This window comes from Argiope bruennichi, chromosome 4, assembly GCF_947563725.1.
Source record: "Argiope bruennichi chromosome 4, qqArgBrue1.1, whole genome shotgun sequence".
Lineage (NCBI taxonomy): Eukaryota > Metazoa > Arthropoda > Arachnida > Araneae > Araneidae > Argiope > Argiope bruennichi.
Window position 1 is genome coordinate 82223621 of NC_079154.1, and position 14593 is coordinate 82238213.

General features: G+C 51.5%; 55 non-coding genes across 55 annotated transcripts; all 55 read right to left on the reverse strand.

Annotated features, from left to right (window-relative positions):
• Positions 1-38: 38 nt before the first annotated feature.
• On the reverse strand, positions 39-110 carry Trnag-ucc (transfer RNA glycine (anticodon UCC)). The gene has a single exon. It is a non-coding gene; the product is annotated as a tRNA-Gly (tRNA).
• A 170-nt stretch (positions 111-280) lies between these two features.
• On the reverse strand, positions 281-352 carry Trnag-ucc (transfer RNA glycine (anticodon UCC)). The gene has a single exon. It is a non-coding gene; the product is annotated as a tRNA-Gly (tRNA).
• A 160-nt stretch (positions 353-512) lies between these two features.
• Trnag-ucc (transfer RNA glycine (anticodon UCC)) lies at positions 513-584 on the reverse strand. Its single transcript has one exon. It is a non-coding gene; the product is annotated as a tRNA-Gly (tRNA).
• Positions 585-754: 170 nt separating this feature from the next.
• Positions 755-826, reverse strand: Trnag-ucc (transfer RNA glycine (anticodon UCC)). The gene has a single exon. It is a non-coding gene; the product is annotated as a tRNA-Gly (tRNA).
• Positions 827-996: 170 nt separating this feature from the next.
• On the reverse strand, positions 997-1068 carry Trnag-ucc (transfer RNA glycine (anticodon UCC)). Its single transcript has one exon. It is a non-coding gene; the product is annotated as a tRNA-Gly (tRNA).
• A 160-nt stretch (positions 1069-1228) lies between these two features.
• Positions 1229-1300, reverse strand: Trnag-ucc (transfer RNA glycine (anticodon UCC)). Its single transcript has one exon. It is a non-coding gene; the product is annotated as a tRNA-Gly (tRNA).
• Positions 1301-1470: 170 nt separating this feature from the next.
• Positions 1471-1542, reverse strand: Trnag-ucc (transfer RNA glycine (anticodon UCC)). Its single transcript has one exon. It is a non-coding gene; the product is annotated as a tRNA-Gly (tRNA).
• Positions 1543-1712: 170 nt separating this feature from the next.
• Trnag-ucc (transfer RNA glycine (anticodon UCC)) lies at positions 1713-1784 on the reverse strand. The gene has a single exon. It is a non-coding gene; the product is annotated as a tRNA-Gly (tRNA).
• Positions 1785-1954: 170 nt separating this feature from the next.
• Trnag-ucc (transfer RNA glycine (anticodon UCC)) lies at positions 1955-2026 on the reverse strand. The gene has a single exon. It is a non-coding gene; the product is annotated as a tRNA-Gly (tRNA).
• A 170-nt stretch (positions 2027-2196) lies between these two features.
• Trnag-ucc (transfer RNA glycine (anticodon UCC)) lies at positions 2197-2268 on the reverse strand. Its single transcript has one exon. It is a non-coding gene; the product is annotated as a tRNA-Gly (tRNA).
• A 160-nt stretch (positions 2269-2428) lies between these two features.
• On the reverse strand, positions 2429-2500 carry Trnag-ucc (transfer RNA glycine (anticodon UCC)). Its single transcript has one exon. It is a non-coding gene; the product is annotated as a tRNA-Gly (tRNA).
• A 160-nt stretch (positions 2501-2660) lies between these two features.
• Positions 2661-2732, reverse strand: Trnag-ucc (transfer RNA glycine (anticodon UCC)). The gene has a single exon. It is a non-coding gene; the product is annotated as a tRNA-Gly (tRNA).
• A 170-nt stretch (positions 2733-2902) lies between these two features.
• Trnag-ucc (transfer RNA glycine (anticodon UCC)) lies at positions 2903-2974 on the reverse strand. The gene has a single exon. It is a non-coding gene; the product is annotated as a tRNA-Gly (tRNA).
• Positions 2975-3144: 170 nt separating this feature from the next.
• Positions 3145-3215, reverse strand: Trnag-ucc (transfer RNA glycine (anticodon UCC)). Its single transcript has one exon. It is a non-coding gene; the product is annotated as a tRNA-Gly (tRNA).
• A 170-nt stretch (positions 3216-3385) lies between these two features.
• Positions 3386-3457, reverse strand: Trnag-ucc (transfer RNA glycine (anticodon UCC)). Its single transcript has one exon. It is a non-coding gene; the product is annotated as a tRNA-Gly (tRNA).
• A 170-nt stretch (positions 3458-3627) lies between these two features.
• Positions 3628-3699, reverse strand: Trnag-ucc (transfer RNA glycine (anticodon UCC)). The gene has a single exon. It is a non-coding gene; the product is annotated as a tRNA-Gly (tRNA).
• A 170-nt stretch (positions 3700-3869) lies between these two features.
• On the reverse strand, positions 3870-3941 carry Trnag-ucc (transfer RNA glycine (anticodon UCC)). The gene has a single exon. It is a non-coding gene; the product is annotated as a tRNA-Gly (tRNA).
• A 170-nt stretch (positions 3942-4111) lies between these two features.
• On the reverse strand, positions 4112-4183 carry Trnag-ucc (transfer RNA glycine (anticodon UCC)). The gene has a single exon. It is a non-coding gene; the product is annotated as a tRNA-Gly (tRNA).
• A 170-nt stretch (positions 4184-4353) lies between these two features.
• On the reverse strand, positions 4354-4425 carry Trnag-ucc (transfer RNA glycine (anticodon UCC)). The gene has a single exon. It is a non-coding gene; the product is annotated as a tRNA-Gly (tRNA).
• A 170-nt stretch (positions 4426-4595) lies between these two features.
• Trnag-ucc (transfer RNA glycine (anticodon UCC)) lies at positions 4596-4667 on the reverse strand. Its single transcript has one exon. It is a non-coding gene; the product is annotated as a tRNA-Gly (tRNA).
• Positions 4668-4837: 170 nt separating this feature from the next.
• On the reverse strand, positions 4838-4909 carry Trnag-ucc (transfer RNA glycine (anticodon UCC)). The gene has a single exon. It is a non-coding gene; the product is annotated as a tRNA-Gly (tRNA).
• Positions 4910-5069: 160 nt separating this feature from the next.
• On the reverse strand, positions 5070-5141 carry Trnag-ucc (transfer RNA glycine (anticodon UCC)). The gene has a single exon. It is a non-coding gene; the product is annotated as a tRNA-Gly (tRNA).
• Positions 5142-5301: 160 nt separating this feature from the next.
• Positions 5302-5373, reverse strand: Trnag-ucc (transfer RNA glycine (anticodon UCC)). Its single transcript has one exon. It is a non-coding gene; the product is annotated as a tRNA-Gly (tRNA).
• A 170-nt stretch (positions 5374-5543) lies between these two features.
• Trnag-ucc (transfer RNA glycine (anticodon UCC)) lies at positions 5544-5615 on the reverse strand. Its single transcript has one exon. It is a non-coding gene; the product is annotated as a tRNA-Gly (tRNA).
• Positions 5616-5785: 170 nt separating this feature from the next.
• Positions 5786-5856, reverse strand: Trnag-ucc (transfer RNA glycine (anticodon UCC)). Its single transcript has one exon. It is a non-coding gene; the product is annotated as a tRNA-Gly (tRNA).
• Positions 5857-6026: 170 nt separating this feature from the next.
• On the reverse strand, positions 6027-6098 carry Trnag-ucc (transfer RNA glycine (anticodon UCC)). Its single transcript has one exon. It is a non-coding gene; the product is annotated as a tRNA-Gly (tRNA).
• A 170-nt stretch (positions 6099-6268) lies between these two features.
• Positions 6269-6344, reverse strand: Trnag-ucc (transfer RNA glycine (anticodon UCC)). Its single transcript is given in 2 exon segments — positions 6269-6303; positions 6308-6344. It is a non-coding gene; the product is annotated as a tRNA-Gly (tRNA).
• A 170-nt stretch (positions 6345-6514) lies between these two features.
• Trnag-ucc (transfer RNA glycine (anticodon UCC)) lies at positions 6515-6586 on the reverse strand. The gene has a single exon. It is a non-coding gene; the product is annotated as a tRNA-Gly (tRNA).
• A 170-nt stretch (positions 6587-6756) lies between these two features.
• Positions 6757-6828, reverse strand: Trnag-ucc (transfer RNA glycine (anticodon UCC)). Its single transcript has one exon. It is a non-coding gene; the product is annotated as a tRNA-Gly (tRNA).
• A 170-nt stretch (positions 6829-6998) lies between these two features.
• On the reverse strand, positions 6999-7070 carry Trnag-ucc (transfer RNA glycine (anticodon UCC)). The gene has a single exon. It is a non-coding gene; the product is annotated as a tRNA-Gly (tRNA).
• Positions 7071-7240: 170 nt separating this feature from the next.
• Trnag-ucc (transfer RNA glycine (anticodon UCC)) lies at positions 7241-7312 on the reverse strand. Its single transcript has one exon. It is a non-coding gene; the product is annotated as a tRNA-Gly (tRNA).
• A 170-nt stretch (positions 7313-7482) lies between these two features.
• Trnag-ucc (transfer RNA glycine (anticodon UCC)) lies at positions 7483-7554 on the reverse strand. The gene has a single exon. It is a non-coding gene; the product is annotated as a tRNA-Gly (tRNA).
• Positions 7555-7724: 170 nt separating this feature from the next.
• On the reverse strand, positions 7725-7796 carry Trnag-ucc (transfer RNA glycine (anticodon UCC)). Its single transcript has one exon. It is a non-coding gene; the product is annotated as a tRNA-Gly (tRNA).
• Positions 7797-7966: 170 nt separating this feature from the next.
• On the reverse strand, positions 7967-8038 carry Trnag-ucc (transfer RNA glycine (anticodon UCC)). Its single transcript has one exon. It is a non-coding gene; the product is annotated as a tRNA-Gly (tRNA).
• A 411-nt stretch (positions 8039-8449) lies between these two features.
• Trnas-uga (transfer RNA serine (anticodon UGA)) lies at positions 8450-8521 on the reverse strand. Its single transcript has one exon. It is a non-coding gene; the product is annotated as a tRNA-Ser (tRNA).
• Positions 8522-8691: 170 nt separating this feature from the next.
• Positions 8692-8763, reverse strand: Trnag-ucc (transfer RNA glycine (anticodon UCC)). The gene has a single exon. It is a non-coding gene; the product is annotated as a tRNA-Gly (tRNA).
• A 170-nt stretch (positions 8764-8933) lies between these two features.
• On the reverse strand, positions 8934-9005 carry Trnag-ucc (transfer RNA glycine (anticodon UCC)). Its single transcript has one exon. It is a non-coding gene; the product is annotated as a tRNA-Gly (tRNA).
• A 412-nt stretch (positions 9006-9417) lies between these two features.
• Positions 9418-9489, reverse strand: Trnag-ucc (transfer RNA glycine (anticodon UCC)). The gene has a single exon. It is a non-coding gene; the product is annotated as a tRNA-Gly (tRNA).
• Positions 9490-9659: 170 nt separating this feature from the next.
• Positions 9660-9731, reverse strand: Trnag-ucc (transfer RNA glycine (anticodon UCC)). The gene has a single exon. It is a non-coding gene; the product is annotated as a tRNA-Gly (tRNA).
• A 412-nt stretch (positions 9732-10143) lies between these two features.
• Trnag-ucc (transfer RNA glycine (anticodon UCC)) lies at positions 10144-10215 on the reverse strand. The gene has a single exon. It is a non-coding gene; the product is annotated as a tRNA-Gly (tRNA).
• Positions 10216-10385: 170 nt separating this feature from the next.
• On the reverse strand, positions 10386-10457 carry Trnag-ucc (transfer RNA glycine (anticodon UCC)). The gene has a single exon. It is a non-coding gene; the product is annotated as a tRNA-Gly (tRNA).
• A 170-nt stretch (positions 10458-10627) lies between these two features.
• On the reverse strand, positions 10628-10699 carry Trnar-ucu (transfer RNA arginine (anticodon UCU)). Its single transcript has one exon. It is a non-coding gene; the product is annotated as a tRNA-Arg (tRNA).
• A 170-nt stretch (positions 10700-10869) lies between these two features.
• Positions 10870-10941, reverse strand: Trnag-ucc (transfer RNA glycine (anticodon UCC)). Its single transcript has one exon. It is a non-coding gene; the product is annotated as a tRNA-Gly (tRNA).
• A 170-nt stretch (positions 10942-11111) lies between these two features.
• On the reverse strand, positions 11112-11183 carry Trnag-ucc (transfer RNA glycine (anticodon UCC)). Its single transcript has one exon. It is a non-coding gene; the product is annotated as a tRNA-Gly (tRNA).
• A 412-nt stretch (positions 11184-11595) lies between these two features.
• Positions 11596-11667, reverse strand: Trnag-ucc (transfer RNA glycine (anticodon UCC)). Its single transcript has one exon. It is a non-coding gene; the product is annotated as a tRNA-Gly (tRNA).
• A 170-nt stretch (positions 11668-11837) lies between these two features.
• On the reverse strand, positions 11838-11909 carry Trnag-ucc (transfer RNA glycine (anticodon UCC)). Its single transcript has one exon. It is a non-coding gene; the product is annotated as a tRNA-Gly (tRNA).
• A 412-nt stretch (positions 11910-12321) lies between these two features.
• Positions 12322-12393, reverse strand: Trnag-ucc (transfer RNA glycine (anticodon UCC)). The gene has a single exon. It is a non-coding gene; the product is annotated as a tRNA-Gly (tRNA).
• A 412-nt stretch (positions 12394-12805) lies between these two features.
• Positions 12806-12877, reverse strand: Trnag-ucc (transfer RNA glycine (anticodon UCC)). The gene has a single exon. It is a non-coding gene; the product is annotated as a tRNA-Gly (tRNA).
• Positions 12878-13047: 170 nt separating this feature from the next.
• Trnag-ucc (transfer RNA glycine (anticodon UCC)) lies at positions 13048-13119 on the reverse strand. Its single transcript has one exon. It is a non-coding gene; the product is annotated as a tRNA-Gly (tRNA).
• Positions 13120-13289: 170 nt separating this feature from the next.
• Trnag-ucc (transfer RNA glycine (anticodon UCC)) lies at positions 13290-13361 on the reverse strand. Its single transcript has one exon. It is a non-coding gene; the product is annotated as a tRNA-Gly (tRNA).
• A 170-nt stretch (positions 13362-13531) lies between these two features.
• Positions 13532-13603, reverse strand: Trnag-ucc (transfer RNA glycine (anticodon UCC)). The gene has a single exon. It is a non-coding gene; the product is annotated as a tRNA-Gly (tRNA).
• A 170-nt stretch (positions 13604-13773) lies between these two features.
• On the reverse strand, positions 13774-13845 carry Trnag-ucc (transfer RNA glycine (anticodon UCC)). The gene has a single exon. It is a non-coding gene; the product is annotated as a tRNA-Gly (tRNA).
• Positions 13846-14015: 170 nt separating this feature from the next.
• Positions 14016-14087, reverse strand: Trnag-ucc (transfer RNA glycine (anticodon UCC)). Its single transcript has one exon. It is a non-coding gene; the product is annotated as a tRNA-Gly (tRNA).
• Positions 14088-14257: 170 nt separating this feature from the next.
• On the reverse strand, positions 14258-14329 carry Trnag-ucc (transfer RNA glycine (anticodon UCC)). Its single transcript has one exon. It is a non-coding gene; the product is annotated as a tRNA-Gly (tRNA).
• Positions 14330-14499: 170 nt separating this feature from the next.
• Trnag-ucc (transfer RNA glycine (anticodon UCC)) lies at positions 14500-14571 on the reverse strand. Its single transcript has one exon. It is a non-coding gene; the product is annotated as a tRNA-Gly (tRNA).
• Between the last annotated feature and the right edge of the window lie 22 nt (positions 14572-14593).

Below are 14593 nucleotides of genomic sequence, written 5' to 3' on the forward strand. Positions count from 1 at the left end.
CGCCCAACTCCAGGGTGGCGGTGTATGTAAAAATGACTTGCGTCGGCCGGGAGTCGAACCCGGGTCAACTGCTTGGAAGGCAGCTATGCTAACCGTTATACCACCGACGCGACGGAACGACTGACACATTTCCTCTACAAAAACGGAAAAGAAACAGATGAAAGCGAGAGGGAATAGGAACTTCCTGAGGTAAAAGAATAGGCCGCGAGAACGCGGTATTTCCGGAACTTTCCATTAAGCCACGCCTAACTCCAGGGTGGCGGTGTATGTAAAAATGACTTGCGTCGGCCGGGAGTCGAACCCGGGTCAACTGCTTGGAAGGCAGCTATGCTAACCGTTATACCACCGACGCGACGGAACGACTGACACATTTCCTCTACAAAAACGGAAAAGAAACAGATGAAAGCGAGAGGGAATAGGAACTTCCCGAGGTAAAAGAATAGGCCGCGAGAACGCGGTATTTCCATTAAGCCACGCCCAACTCCAGGGTGGCGGTGTATTTAAAAATGACTTGCGTCGGCCGGGAGTCGAACCCGGGTCAACTGCTTGGAAGGCAGCTATGCTAACCGTTATACCACCGACGCGACGGAACGACTGACACATTTCCTCTACAAAAACGGAAAAGAAACAGGTGAAAGCGAGAGGGAATAGGAACTTCCCGAGGTAAAAGAATAGGCCGCGAGAACGCGGTATTTCTGCAACTTTCCATTAAGCCACGCCCAACTCCAGGGTGGCGGTGTATGTAAAAATGACTTGCGTCGGCCGGGAGTCGAACCCGGGTCAACTGCTTGGAAGGCAGCTATGCTAACGGTTATACCACCGACGCGACGGAACGACTGACACATTTCCTCTACAAAAACGGAAAAGAAACAGATGAAAGCGAGAGGGAATAGGAACTTCCCGAGATAAAAGAATAGGCCGCGAGAACGCGGTATTTCCGGAACTTTCCATTAAGCCACGCCCAACTCCAGGGTGGCGGTGTATGTAAAAATGACTTGCGTCGGCCGGGAGTTGAACCCGGGTCAACTGCTTGGAAGGCAGCTATGCTAACCGTTATACCACCGACGCGACGGAACGACTGACAAATTTCCTCTACAAAAACGGAAAAGAAACAGATAAAAGCGAGAGGGAATAGGAACTTCCCGAGGTAAAAGAATAGGCCGCGAGAACGCGGTATTTCCATTAAGCCACGCCCAACTCCAGGGTGGCGGTGTATTTAAAAATGACTTGCGTCGGCCGGGAGTCGAACCCGGGTCAACTGCTTGGAAGGCAGCTATGCTAACCGTTATACCACCGACGCGACGGAACGACTGACACAATTCCTCTACAAAAACGGAAAAGAAACAGATGAAAGCGAGAGGGAATAGGAACTTCCCGAGGTAAAAGAATAGGCCGCGAGAACGCGGTATTTCCGGAACTTTCCATTAAGCCACGCCCAACTCCAGGGTGGCGGTGTATGTAAAAATGACTTGCGTCGGCCGGGAGTCGAACCCGGGTCAACTGCTTGGAAGGCAGCTATGCTAACCGTTATACCACCAACGCGACGGAACGACTGACACATTTCCTCTACAAAAACGGAAAAGAAACAGGTGAAAGCGAGAGGGAATAGGAACTTCCCGAGGTAAAAGAATAGGCCGCGAGAACGCGGTATTTCCGGAACGTTCCATTAAGCCACGCCCAACTCCAGGGTGGCGGTGTATGTAAAAATGACTTGCGTCGGCCGGGAGTCGAACCCGGGTCAACTGCTTGGAAGGCAGCTATGCTAACCGTTATACCACCGACGCGACGGAACGACTGACACATTTCCTCTACAAAAACGGAAAAGAAACAGATGAAAGCGAGAGGGAATAGGAACTTCCCGAGGTAAAAGAATAGGCCGCGAGAACGCGGTATTTCCGGAACTTTCCATTAAGCCACGCCCAACTCCAGGGTGGCGGTGTATGTAAAAATGACTTGCGTCGGCCGGGAGTCGAACCCGGGTCAACTGCTTGGAAGGCAGCTATGCTAACCGTTATACCACCGACGCGACGGAACGACTGACAAATTTCCTCTACAAAAACGGAAAAGAAACAGATGAAAGCGAGAGGGAATAGGAACTTCCCGAGGTAAAAGAATCGGCCGCGAGAACGCGGTATTTCCGGAACATTCCATTAAGCCACGCCCAACTCCAGGGTGGCGGTGTATGTAAAAATCACTTGCGTCGGCCGGGAGTCGAACCCGGGTCAACTGCTTGGAAGGCAGCTATGCTAACCGTTATACCACCGACGCGACGGAACGACTGACACATTTCCTCTACAAAAACGGAAAAGAAACAGATGAAAGCGAGAGGGAATAGGAACTTCCCGAGGTAAAAGAATAGGCCGCGAGAACGCGGTATTTCCATTAAGCCACGCCCAACTCCAGGGTGGCGGTGTATGTAAAAATGACTTGCGTCGGCCGGGAGTTGAACCCGGGTCAACTGCTTGGAAGGCAGCTATGCTAACCGTTATACCACCGACGCGACGGAACGACTGACAAATTTCCTCTACAAAAACGGAAAAGAAACAGATAAAAGCGAGAGGGAATAGGAACTTCCCGAGGTAAAAGAATAGGCCGCGAGAACGCGGTATTTCCATTAAGCCACGCCCAACTCCAGGGTGGCGGTGTATTTAAAAATGACTTGCGTCGGCCGGGAGTCGAACCCGGGTCAACTGCTTGGAAGGCAGCTATGCTAACCGTTATACCACCGACGCGACGGAACGACTGACACATTTCCTCTACAAAAACGGAAAAGAAACAGGTGAAAGCGAGAGGGAATAGGAACTTCCCGAGGTAAAAGAATAGGCCGCGAGAACGCGGTATTTCCGCAACTTTCCATTAAGCCACGCCCAACTCCAGGGTGGCGGTGTATGTAAAACTGACTTGCGTCGGCCGGGAGTCGAACCCGGGTCAACTGCTTGGAAGGCAGCTATGCTAACCGTTATACCACCGACGCGACGGAACGACTGACACATTTCCTCTACAAAAACGGAAAAGAAACAGATGAAAGCGAGAGGGAATAGGAACTTCCCGAGGTAAAAGAATAGGCCGCGAGAACGCGGTATTTCCGGAACTTTCCATTAAGCCACGCCCAACTCCAGGGTGGCGGTGTATGTAAAAATGACTTGCGTCGGCCGGGAGTCGAACCCGGGTCAACTGCTTGGAAGGCAGCTATGCCACCGTTATACCACCGACGCGACGGAACGACTGACACATTTCCTCTACAAAAACGGAAAAGAAACAGATGAAAGCGAGAGGGAATAGGAACTTCCCGAGGTAAAAGAATAGGCCGCGAGAACGCGGTATTTCCGGAACTTTCCATTAAGCCACGCCCAACTCCAGGGTGGCGGTGTATGTAAAAATGACTTGCGTCGGCCGGGAGTCGAACCCGGGTCAACTGCTTGGAAGGCAGCTATGCTAACCGTTATACCACCAACGCGACGGAACGACTGACACATTTCCTCTACAAAAACGGAAAAGAAACAGGTGAGAGCGAGAGGGAATAGGAACTTCCCGAGTTAAAAGAATAGGCCGCGAGAACGCGGTATTTCCGGAACGTTCCATTAAGCCACGCCCAACTCCAGGGTGGCGGTGTATGTAAAAATGACTTGCGTCGGCCGGGAGTCGAACCCGGGTCAACTGCTTGGAAGGCAGCTATTCTAACCGTTATACCACCGACGCGACGGAACGACTGACACATTTCCTCTACAAAAACGGAAAAGAAACAGATGAAAGCGAGAGGGAATAGGAACTTCCCGAGGTAAAAGAATAGGCCGCGAGAACGCGGTATTTCCGGAACTTTCCATTAAGCCACGCCCAACTCCAGGGTGGCGGTGTATGTAAAAATGACTTGCGTCGGCCGGGAGTCGAACCCGGGTCAACTGCTTGGAAGGCAGCTATGCTAACCGTTATACCACCGACGCGACGGAACGACTGACACATTTCCTCTACAAAAACGGAAAAGAAACAGGTGAAAGCGAGAGGGAATAGGAACTTCCCGAGGTAAAAGAATAGTCCGCGAGAACTAGGTATTTCCGGAACTTTCCATTAAGCCACGCCCAACTCCAGGGTGGCGGTGTATGTAAAAATGACTTGCGTCGGCCGGGAGTCGAACCCGGGTCAACTGCTTGGAAGGCAGCTATGCTAACCGTTATACCACCGACGCGACGGAACGACTGACAAATTTCCTCTACAAAAACGGAAAAGAAACAGATAAAAGCGAGAGGGAATAGGAACTTCCCGAGGTAAAAGAATCGGCCGCGAGAACGCGGTATTTCCGGAACATTCCATTAAGCCACGCCCAACTCCAGGGTGGCGGTGTATGTAAAAATGACTTGCGTCGGCCGGGAGTCGAACCCGGGTCAACTGCTTGGAAGGCAGCTATGCTAACCGTTATACCACCGACGCGACGGAACGACTGACACATTTCCTCTACAAAAACGGAAAAGAAACAGGTGAAAGCGAGAGGGAATAGGAACTTCCCGAGGTAAAAGAATAGGCCGCGAGAACGCGGTATTTCCGGAACTTTCCATTAAGCCACGCCCAACTCCAGGGTGGCGGTGTATGTAAAAATGACTTGCGTCGGCCGGGAGTCGAACCCGTGTCAACTGCTCGGAAGGCAGCTATGCTAACCGTTATACCACCGACGCGACGGAACGACTGACACATTTCCTCTACAAAAACGGAAAAGAAACAGGTGAAAGCGAGAGGGAATAGGAACTTCCCGAGGTAAAAGAATAGGCCGCGAGAACGCGGTATTTCCGGAACTTTCCATTAAGCCACGCCCAACTCCAGGGTGGCGGAGTATGTAAAAATGACTTGCGTCGGCCGGGAGTCGAACCCGGGTCAACTGCTTGGAAGGCAGCTATGCTAACCGTTATACCACCGACGCGACGGAACGACTGACACATTTCCTCTACAAAAACGGAAAAGAAACAGATGAAAGCGAGAGGGAATAGGAACTTCCCGAGGTAAAAGAATAGGCCGCGAGAACGCGGTATTTCCATTAAGCCACGCCCAACTCCAGGGTGGCGGTGTATGTAAAAATGACTTGCGTCGGCCGGGAGTTGAACCCGGGTCAACTGCTTGGAAGGCAGCTATGCTAACCGTTATACCACCGACGCGACGGAACGACTGACAAATTTCCTCTACAAAAACGGAAAAGAAACAGATAAAAGCGAGAGGGAATAGGAACTTCCCGAGGTAAAAGAATAGGCCGCGAGAACGCGGTATTTCCATTAAGCCACGCCCAACTCCAGGGTGGCGGTGTATTTAAAAATGACTTGCGTCGGCCGGGAGTCGAACCCGGGTCAACTGCTTGGAAGGCAGCTATGCTAACCGTTATACCACCGACGCGACGGAACGACTGACACATTTCCTCTACAAAAACGGAAAAGAAACAGGTGAAAGCGAGAGGGAATAGGAACTTCCCGAGGTAAAAGAATAGGCCGCGAGAACGCGGTATTTCCGCAACTTTCCATTAAGCCACGCCCAACTCCAGGGTGGCGGTGTATGTAAAACTGACTTGCGTCGGCCGGGAGTCGAACCCGGGTCAACTGCTTGGAAGGCAGCTATGCTAACCGTTATACCACCGACGCGACGGAACGACTGACACATTTCCTCTACAAAAACGGAAAAGAAACAGATGAAAGCGAGAGGGAATAGGAACTTCCCGAGGTAAAAGAATAGGCCGCGAGAACGCGGTATTTCCGGAACTTTCCATTAAGCCACGCCCAACTCCAGGGTGGCGGTGTATGTAAAAATGACTTGCGTCGGCCGGGAGTCGAACCCGGGTCAACTGCTTGGAAGGCAGCTATGCCACCGTTATACCACCGACGCGACGGAACGACTGACACATTTCCTCTACAAAAACGGAAAAGAAACAGATGAAAGCGAGAGGGAATAGGAACTTCCCGAGGTAAAAGAATAGGCCGCGAGAACGCGGTATTTCCGGAACTTTCCATTAAGCCACGCCCAACTCCAGGGTGGCGGTGTATGTAAAAATGACTTGCGTCGGCCGGGAGTCGAACCCGGGTCAACTGCTTGGAAGGCAGCTATGCTAACCGTTATACCACCGACGCGACGGAACGACTGACACATTTCCTCTACAAAAACGGAAAAGAAACAGATGAAAGCGAGAGGGAATAGGAACTTCCCGAGGTAAAAGAATAGGCCGCGAGAACGCGGTATTTCCGGAACTTTCCATTAAGCCACGCCCAACTCCAGGGTGGCGGTGTATGTAAAAATGACTTGCGTCGGCCGGGAGTCGAACCCGGGTCAACTGCTTGCTTGGAAGGCAGCTATGCTAACCGTTATACCACCGACGCAACGGAACGACTGACACATTTCCTCTACAAAACCGGAAAAGAAACAGATGAAAGCGAGAGGGAATAGGAACTTCCCGAGGTTAAAGAATAGGCCGCGAGAACGCGGTATTTCCGGAACTTTCCATTAAGCCACGCCCAACTCCAGGGTGGCGGTGTATGTAAAAATGACTTGCGTCGGCCGGGAGTCGAACCCGGGTCAACTGCTTGGAAGGCAGCTATGCTAACCGTTATACCACCGACGCGACGGAACGTCTGACACATTTCCTCTACAAAAACGGAAAAGAAACAGATGAAAGCGAGAGGGAATAGGAACTTCCCGAGGTAAAAGAATCGGCCGCGAGAACGCGGTATTTCCGGAACTTTCCATTAAGCCACGCCCAACTCCAGGGTGGCGGTGTATGTAAAAATGACTTGCGTCGGCCGGGAGTCGAACCCTGGTCAACTGCTTGGAAGGCAGCTATGCTAACCGTTATACCACCGACGCGACGGAACGACTGACACATTTCCTCTACAAAAACGGAAAAGAAACAGATGAAAGCGAGAGGGAATAGGAACTTCCCGAGGTAAAAGAATAGGCCGCGAGAACGCGGTATTTCCGGAACTTTCCATTAAGCCACGCCCAACTCCAGGGTGGCGGTGTATGTAAAAATGACTTGCGTCGGCCGGGAGTCGAACCCGGGTCAACTGCTTGGAAGGCAGCTATGCTAACCGTTATACCACCGACGCGACGGAACGACTGACACATTTCCTCTTCAAAAACGGAAAAGAAACAGGTGAAAGCGAGAGGGAATAGGAACTTCCCGAGGTTAAAGAATAGGCCGCGAGAACGCGGTATTTCCGGAACTTTCCATTAAGCCACGCCCAACTCCAGGGTGGCGGTGTATGTAAAAATGACTTGCGTCGGCAGGGAGTCGAACCCGGGTCAACTGCTTGGAAGGCAGCTATGCTAACCGTTATACCACCGACGCGACGGAACGACTGACACATTTCCTCTACAAAAACGGAAAAGAAACAGGTGAAAGCGAGAGGGAATAGGAACTTCCCGAGGTAAAAGAATAGGCCGCGAGAACGCGGTATTTCCGGAACTTTCCATTAAGCCACGCCCAACTCCAGGGTGGCGGTGTATGTAAAAATGACTTGCGTCGGCCGGGAGTCGAACCCGGGTCAACTGCTTGGAAGGCAGCTATGCTAACCGTTATACCAACGACGCGACGGAACGACTGACACATTTCCTCTACAAAAACGGAAAAGAAACAGATGAAAGCGAGAGGGAATAGGAACTTCCCGAGGTAAAAGAATAGGCCGCGAGAACGCGGTATTTCCGGAACTTTCCATTAAGCCACGCCCAACTCCAGGGTGGCGGTGTATGTAAAAATGACTTGCGTCGGCCGGGAGTCGAACCCGGGTCAACTGCTTGGAAGGCAGCTATGCTAACCGTTATACCAACGACGCGACGGAACGACTGACACATTTCCTCTACAAAAACGGAAAAGAAACAGATGAAAGCGAGAGGGAATAGGAACTTCCCGAGGTAAAAGAATAGGCCGCGAGAACGCGGTATTTCAGGAACTTTCAATTAAGCCACGCCCAACTCCAGGGTGGCGGTGTATGTAAAAATGACTTGCGTCGGCCGGGAGTCGAACCCGGGTCAACTGCTTGGAAGGCAGCTATGCTAACCGTTATACCACCGACGCGACGGAACAACTGACACATTTCCTCTACAAAAACGGAAAAGAAACAGATGAAAGCGAGAGGGAATAGGAACTTCCCGAGGTAAAAAATCGGCCGCGAGAACGCGGTATTTCCGGAACTTTCCATTAAGCCACGCCCAACTCCAGGGTGGCGGTGTATGTAAAAATGACTTGCGTATGCCGGGAGTCGAACCCGGGTCAACTGCTTGGAAGGCAGCTATGCTAACCGTTATACCACCGACGCGACGGAACGACTGACACATTTCCTCTACAAAAACGGAAAAGAAACAGATGAAAGCGAGAGGGAATAGGAACTTCCCGAGGTAAAAGAATAGGCCGCGAGAACGCGGTATTTCCGGAACTTTCCATTAAGCCACGCCCAACTCCAGGGTGGCGGTGTATGTAAAAATGACTTGCGTCGGCCGGGAGTCGAACCCGGGTCAACTGCTTTCAAGGCAGCTATGCTAACCGTTATACCACCGACGCGACGGAACGACTGACACATTTCCTCTTCAAAAACGGAAAAGAAACAGGTGAAAGCGAGAGGGAATAGGAACTTCCCGAGGTAAAAGAATCGGCCGCGAGAACGCGGTATTTCCGGAACTTTCCATTAAGCCACGCCCAACTCCAGGGTGGCGGTGTATGTAAAAATGACTTGCGTCGGCCGGGAGTCGAACCCGGGTCAACTGCTTGGAAGGCAGCTATGCTAACCGTTATACCACCGACGCGACGGAACGACTGACACATTTCCTCTACAAAAACGGAAAAGAAACAGATGAAAGCGAGAGGGAATAGGAACTTCCCGAGGTAAAAGAATAGGCCGCGAGAACGCGGTATTTCCGGAACTTTCCATTAAGCCACGCCCAACTCCAGGGTGGCGGTGTATGTAAAAATGACTTGCGTCGGCCGGGAGTCGAACCCGGGTCAACTGCTTGGAAGGCAGCTATGCTAACCGTTATACCACCGACGCGACGGAACGACTGACACATTTCCTCTACAAAAACGGAAAAGAAACAGGTGAAAGCGAGAGGGAATAGGAACTTCCCGAAGTAAAAGAATCGGCCGCGAGAACGCGGTATTTCCGGAACTTTCCATTAAGCCACGCCCAACTCCAGGGTGGCGGTGTATGTAAAAATGACTTGCGTATGCCGGGAGTCGAACCCGGGTCAACTGCTTGGAAGGCAGCTATGCTAACCGTTATACCACCGACGCGACGGAACGACTGACACATTTCCTCTACAAAAACGGAAAAGAAACAGGTGAAAGCGAGAGGGAATAGGAACTTCCCGAGGTAAAAGAATCGGCCGCGAGAACGCGGTATTTCCGGAACTTTCCATTAAGCCACGCCCAACTCCAGGGTGGCGGTGTATGTAAAAATGACTTGCGTCGGCCGGGAGTCGAACCCGGGTCAACTGCTTGGAAGGCAGCTATGCTAACCGTTATACCACCGACGCGACGGAACGACTGACACATTTCCTCTACAAAAACGGAAAAGAAACAGGTGAAAGCGAGAGGGAATAGGAACTTCCCGAGGTAAAAGAATAGGCCGCGAGAACGCGGTATTTCCGGAACTTTCCATTAAGCCACGCCCAACTCCAGGGTGGCGGTGTATGTAAAAATGACTTGCGTCGGCCGGGAGACGAACCCGGGTCAACTGCTTGGAAGGCAGCTATGCTAACCGTTATACCACCGACGCGACGGAACGACTGACACAATTCCTCTACAAAAACGGAAAAGAAACAGATGAAAGCGAGAGGGAATAGGAACTTCCCGAGGTAAAAGAATAGGCCGCGAGAACGCGGTATTTCCGGAACTTTCCATTAAGCCACGCCCAACTCCAGGGTGGCGGTGTATGTAAAAATGACTTGCGTCTTCCGGGAGTCGAACCCGGGTCAACTGCTTGGAAGGCAGCTATGCTAACCGTTATACCACCGACGCGACGGAACGACTGACACATTTCCTCTACAAAAACGGAAAAGAAACAGGTGAAAGCGAGAGGGAATAGGAACTTCCCGAGGTAAAAGAATAGATCGTGAGAACGCGGTATTTCCATAACTTTCCATTAAGCCACGCCCAACTCCAGGGTGGCGGTGTATGTAAAAATGACTTGCGTCGGCCGGGAGTCGAACCCGGGTCAACTGCTTGGAAGGCAGCTATGCTAACCGTTATACCACCGACGCGACGGAACGACTGACACATTTCCTCTACAAAAACGGAAAAGAAACAGATGAAAGCGAGAGGGAATAGGAACTTCCCGAGGTAAAAGAATAGGCCGCGAGAACGCGGTATTTCCGGAACGTTCCATTAAGCCACGCCCAACTCCAGGGTGGCGGTGTATGTAAAAATGACTTGCGTTGGCCGGGAGTCGAACCCGGGTCAACTGCTTGGAAGGCAGCTATGCTAACCGTTATACCACCGACGCGACGGAACGACTGACACATTTCCTCTACAAAAACGGAAAAGAAACAGGTGAAAGCGAGAGGGAATAGGAATTTCCCGAGGTAAAAGAATAGGCCGCGAGAACGCGGTATTTCCGGAACTTTCCATTAAGCCACGCCCAACTCCAGGGTGGCGGTGTATGTAAAAATGACTTGCGTCAGCCGGGAGTCGAACCCGGGTCAACTGCTTAGAAGGCAGCTATGCTAACCGTTATACCACCGACGCGACGGAACGACTGACACATTTCCTCTACAAAAACGGAAAAGAAACAGGTGAAAGCGAGAGGGAATAGGAACTTCCCGAGGTAAAAGAATAGGCCGCGAGAACGCGGTATTTCCGGAACTTTCCATTAAGCCACGCCCAACTCCAGGGTGGCGGTGTATGTAAAAATGACTTGCGTCGGCCGGGAGTCGAACCCGGGTCAACTGCTTGGAAGGCAGCTATGCTAACCGTTATACCAACGACGCGACGGAACGACTGACACATTTCCTCTACAAAAACGGAAAAGAAACAGATGAAAGCGAGAGGGAATAGGAACTTCCCGAGGTAAAAGAATAGGCCGCGAGAACGCGGTATTTCCGGAACTTTCAATTAAGCCACGCCCAACTCCAGGGTGGCGGTGTATGTAAAAATGACTTGCGTCGGCCGGGAGTCGAACCCGGGTCAACTGCTTGGAAGGCAGCTATGCTAACCGTTATACCACCGACGCGACGGAACGACTGACACATTTCCTCTACAAAAACGGAAAAGAAACAGATGAAAGCGAGAGGGAATAGGAACTTCCCGAAGTAAAAGAATCGGCCGCGAGAACGCGGTATTTCCGGAACTTTCCATTAAGCCACGCCCAACTCCAGGGTGGCGGTGTATGTAAAAATGACTTGCGTATGCCGGGAGTCGAACCCGGGTCAACTGCTTGGAAGGCAGCTATGCTAACCGTTATACCACCGACGCGACGGAACGACTGACACATTTCCTCTACAAAAACGGAAAAGAAACAGGTGAAAGCGAGAGGGAATAGGAACTTCCCGAGGTAAAAGAATCGGCCGCGAGAACGCGGTATTTCCGGAACTTTCCATTAAGCCACGCCCAACTCCAGGGTGGCGGTGTATGTAAAAATGACTTGCGTCGGCCGGGAGTCGAACCCGGGTCAACTGCTTGGAAGGCAGCTATGCTAACCGTTATACCACCGACGCGACGGAACGACTGACACACTTCCTCTACAAAAACGGAAAAGAAACAGGTGAAAGCGAGAGGGAATAGGAACTTCCCGAGGTAAAAGAATAGGCCGCGAGAACGCGGTATTTCCGGAACTTTCCATTAAGCCACGCCCAACTCCAGGGTGGCGGTGTATGTAAAAATGACTTGCGTCGGCCGGGAGACGAACCCGGGTCAACTGCTTGGAAGGCAGCTATGCTAACCGTTATACCACCGACGCGACGGAACGACTGACACAATTCCTCTACAAAAACGGAAAAGAAACAGATGAAAGCGAGAGGGAATAGGAACTTCCCGAGGTAAAAGAATAGGCCGCGAGAACGCGGTATTTCCGGAACTTTCCATTAAGCCACGCCCAACTCCAGGGTGGCGGTGTATGTAAAAATGACTTGCGTCGGCCGGGAGTCGAACCCGGGTCAACTGCTTGGAAGGCAGCTATGCTAACCGTTATCCCACCAACGCGACGGAACGACTGACACATTTCCTCTACAAAAACGGAAAAGAAACAGGTGAAAGCGAGAGGGAATAGGAACTTCCCGAGGTAAAAGAATAGGCCGCGAGAACGCGGTATTTCCGGAACGTTCCATTAAGCCACGCCCAACTCCAGGGTGGCGGTGTATGTAAAAATGACTTGCGTCGGCCGGGAGTCGAACCCGGGTCAACTGCTTGGAAGGCAGCTATGCTAACCGTTATACCACCGACGCGACGGAACGACTGACACATTTCCTCTACAAAAACGGAAAAGAAACAGATGAAAGCGAGAGGGAATAGGAACTTCCCGAGGTAAAAGAATAGGCCGCGAGAACGCGGTATTTCCGGAACTTTCCATTAAGCCACGCCCAACTCCAGGGTGGCGGTGTATGTAAAAATGACTTGCGTCGGCCGGGAGTCGAACCCGGGTCAACTGCTTGGAAGGCAGCTATGCTAACCGTTATCCCACCAACGCGACGGAACGACTGACACATTTCCTCTACAAAAACGGAAAAGAAACAGGTGAAAGCGAGAGGGAATAGGAACTTCCCGAGGTAAAAGAATAGGCCGCGAGAACGCGGTATTTCCGGAACGTTCCATTAAGCCACGCCCAACTCCAGGGTGGCGGTGTATGTAAAAATGACTTGCGTCGGCCGGGAGTCGAACCCGGGTCAACTGCTTGGAAGGCAGCTATGCTAACCGTTATACCACCGACGCGACGGAACGACTGACACATTTCCTCTACAAAAACGGAAAAGAAACAGATGAAAGCGAGAGGGAATAGGAACTTCCCGAGGTAAAAGAATAGGCCGCGAGAACGCGGTATTTCCGGAACTTTCCATTAAGCCACGCCCAACTCCAGGGTGGCGGTGTATGTAAAAATGACTTGCGTCGGCCGGGAGTCGAACCCGGGTCAACTGCTTGGAAGGCAGCTATGCTAACCGTTATACCACCGACGCGACGGAACGACTGACACATTTCCTCTACAAAAACGGAAAAGAAACAGGTGAAAGCGAGAGGGAATAGGAACTTCCCGAGGTAAAAGAATAGATCGTGAGAACGCGGTATTTCCATAACTTTCCATTAAGCCACGCCCAACTCCAGGGTGGCGGTGTATGTAAAAATGACTTGCGTCGGCCGGGAGTCGAACCCGGGTCAACTGCTTGGAAGGCAGCTATGCTAACCGTTATACCACCGACGCGACGGAACGACTGACACATTTCCTCTACAAAAACGGAAAAGAAACAGATGAAAGCGAGAGGGAATAGGAACTTCCCGAGGTAAAAGAATAGGCCGCGAGAACGCGGTATTTCCGGAACTTTCCATTAAGCCACGCCCAACTCCAGGGTGGCGGTGTATGTAAAAATGACTTGCGTTGGCCGGGAGTCGAACCCGGGTCAACTGCTTGGAAGGCAGCTATGCTAACCGTTATACCACCGACGCGACGGAACGACTGACACATTTCCTCTACAAAAACGGAAAAGAAACAGGTGAAAGCGAGAGGGAATAGGAATTTCCCGATGTAAAAGAATAGGCCGCGAGAACGCGGTATTTCCGGAACTTTCCATTAAGCCACGCCCAACTCCAGGGTGGCGGTGTATGTAAAAATGACTTGCGTCGGCCGGGAGTCGAACCCGGGTCAACTGCCTGGAAGGCAGCTATGCTAACCGTTATACCACCGACGCGACGGAACGACTGACACATTTCCTCTACAAAAACGGAAAAGAAACAGATGAAAGCGAGAGGGAATAGGAACTTCCCGAGGTAAAAGAATAGGCCGCGAGAACGCGGTATTTCCGGAACTTTCCATTAAGCCACGCCCAACTCCAGGGTGGCGGTGTATGTAAAAATGACTTGCGTCGGCCGGGAGTCGAACCCGGGTCAACTGCTTGGAAGGCAGCTATGCTAACCGTTATACCACCGACGCGACGGAACGACTGACACATTTCCTCTACAAAAACGGAAAAGAAACAGATGAAAGCGAGAGGGAATAGGAACTTCCCGAGGTAAAAGAATAGGCCGCGAGAACGCGGTATTTCCGGAACTTTCCATTAAGCCACGCCCAACTCCAGGGTGGCGGTGTATGTAAAAATGACTTGCGTCGGCCGGGAGTCGAACCCGGGTCAACTGCTTGGAAGGCAGCTATGCTAACCGTTATACCACCGACGCGACGGAACGACTGACACATTTCCTCTACAAAAACGGAAAAGAAACAGGTGAAAGCGAGAGGGAATAGGAACTTCCCGAGGTAAAAGAATAGATCGTGAGAACGCGGTATTTCCATAACTTTCCATTAAGCCACGCCCAACTCCAGGGTGGCGGTGTATGTAAAAATGACTTGCGTCGGCCGGGAGTCGAACCCGGGTCAACTGCTTGGAAGGCAGCTATGCTAACCGTTATACCACCGACGCGACGGAACGACTGACACATTTC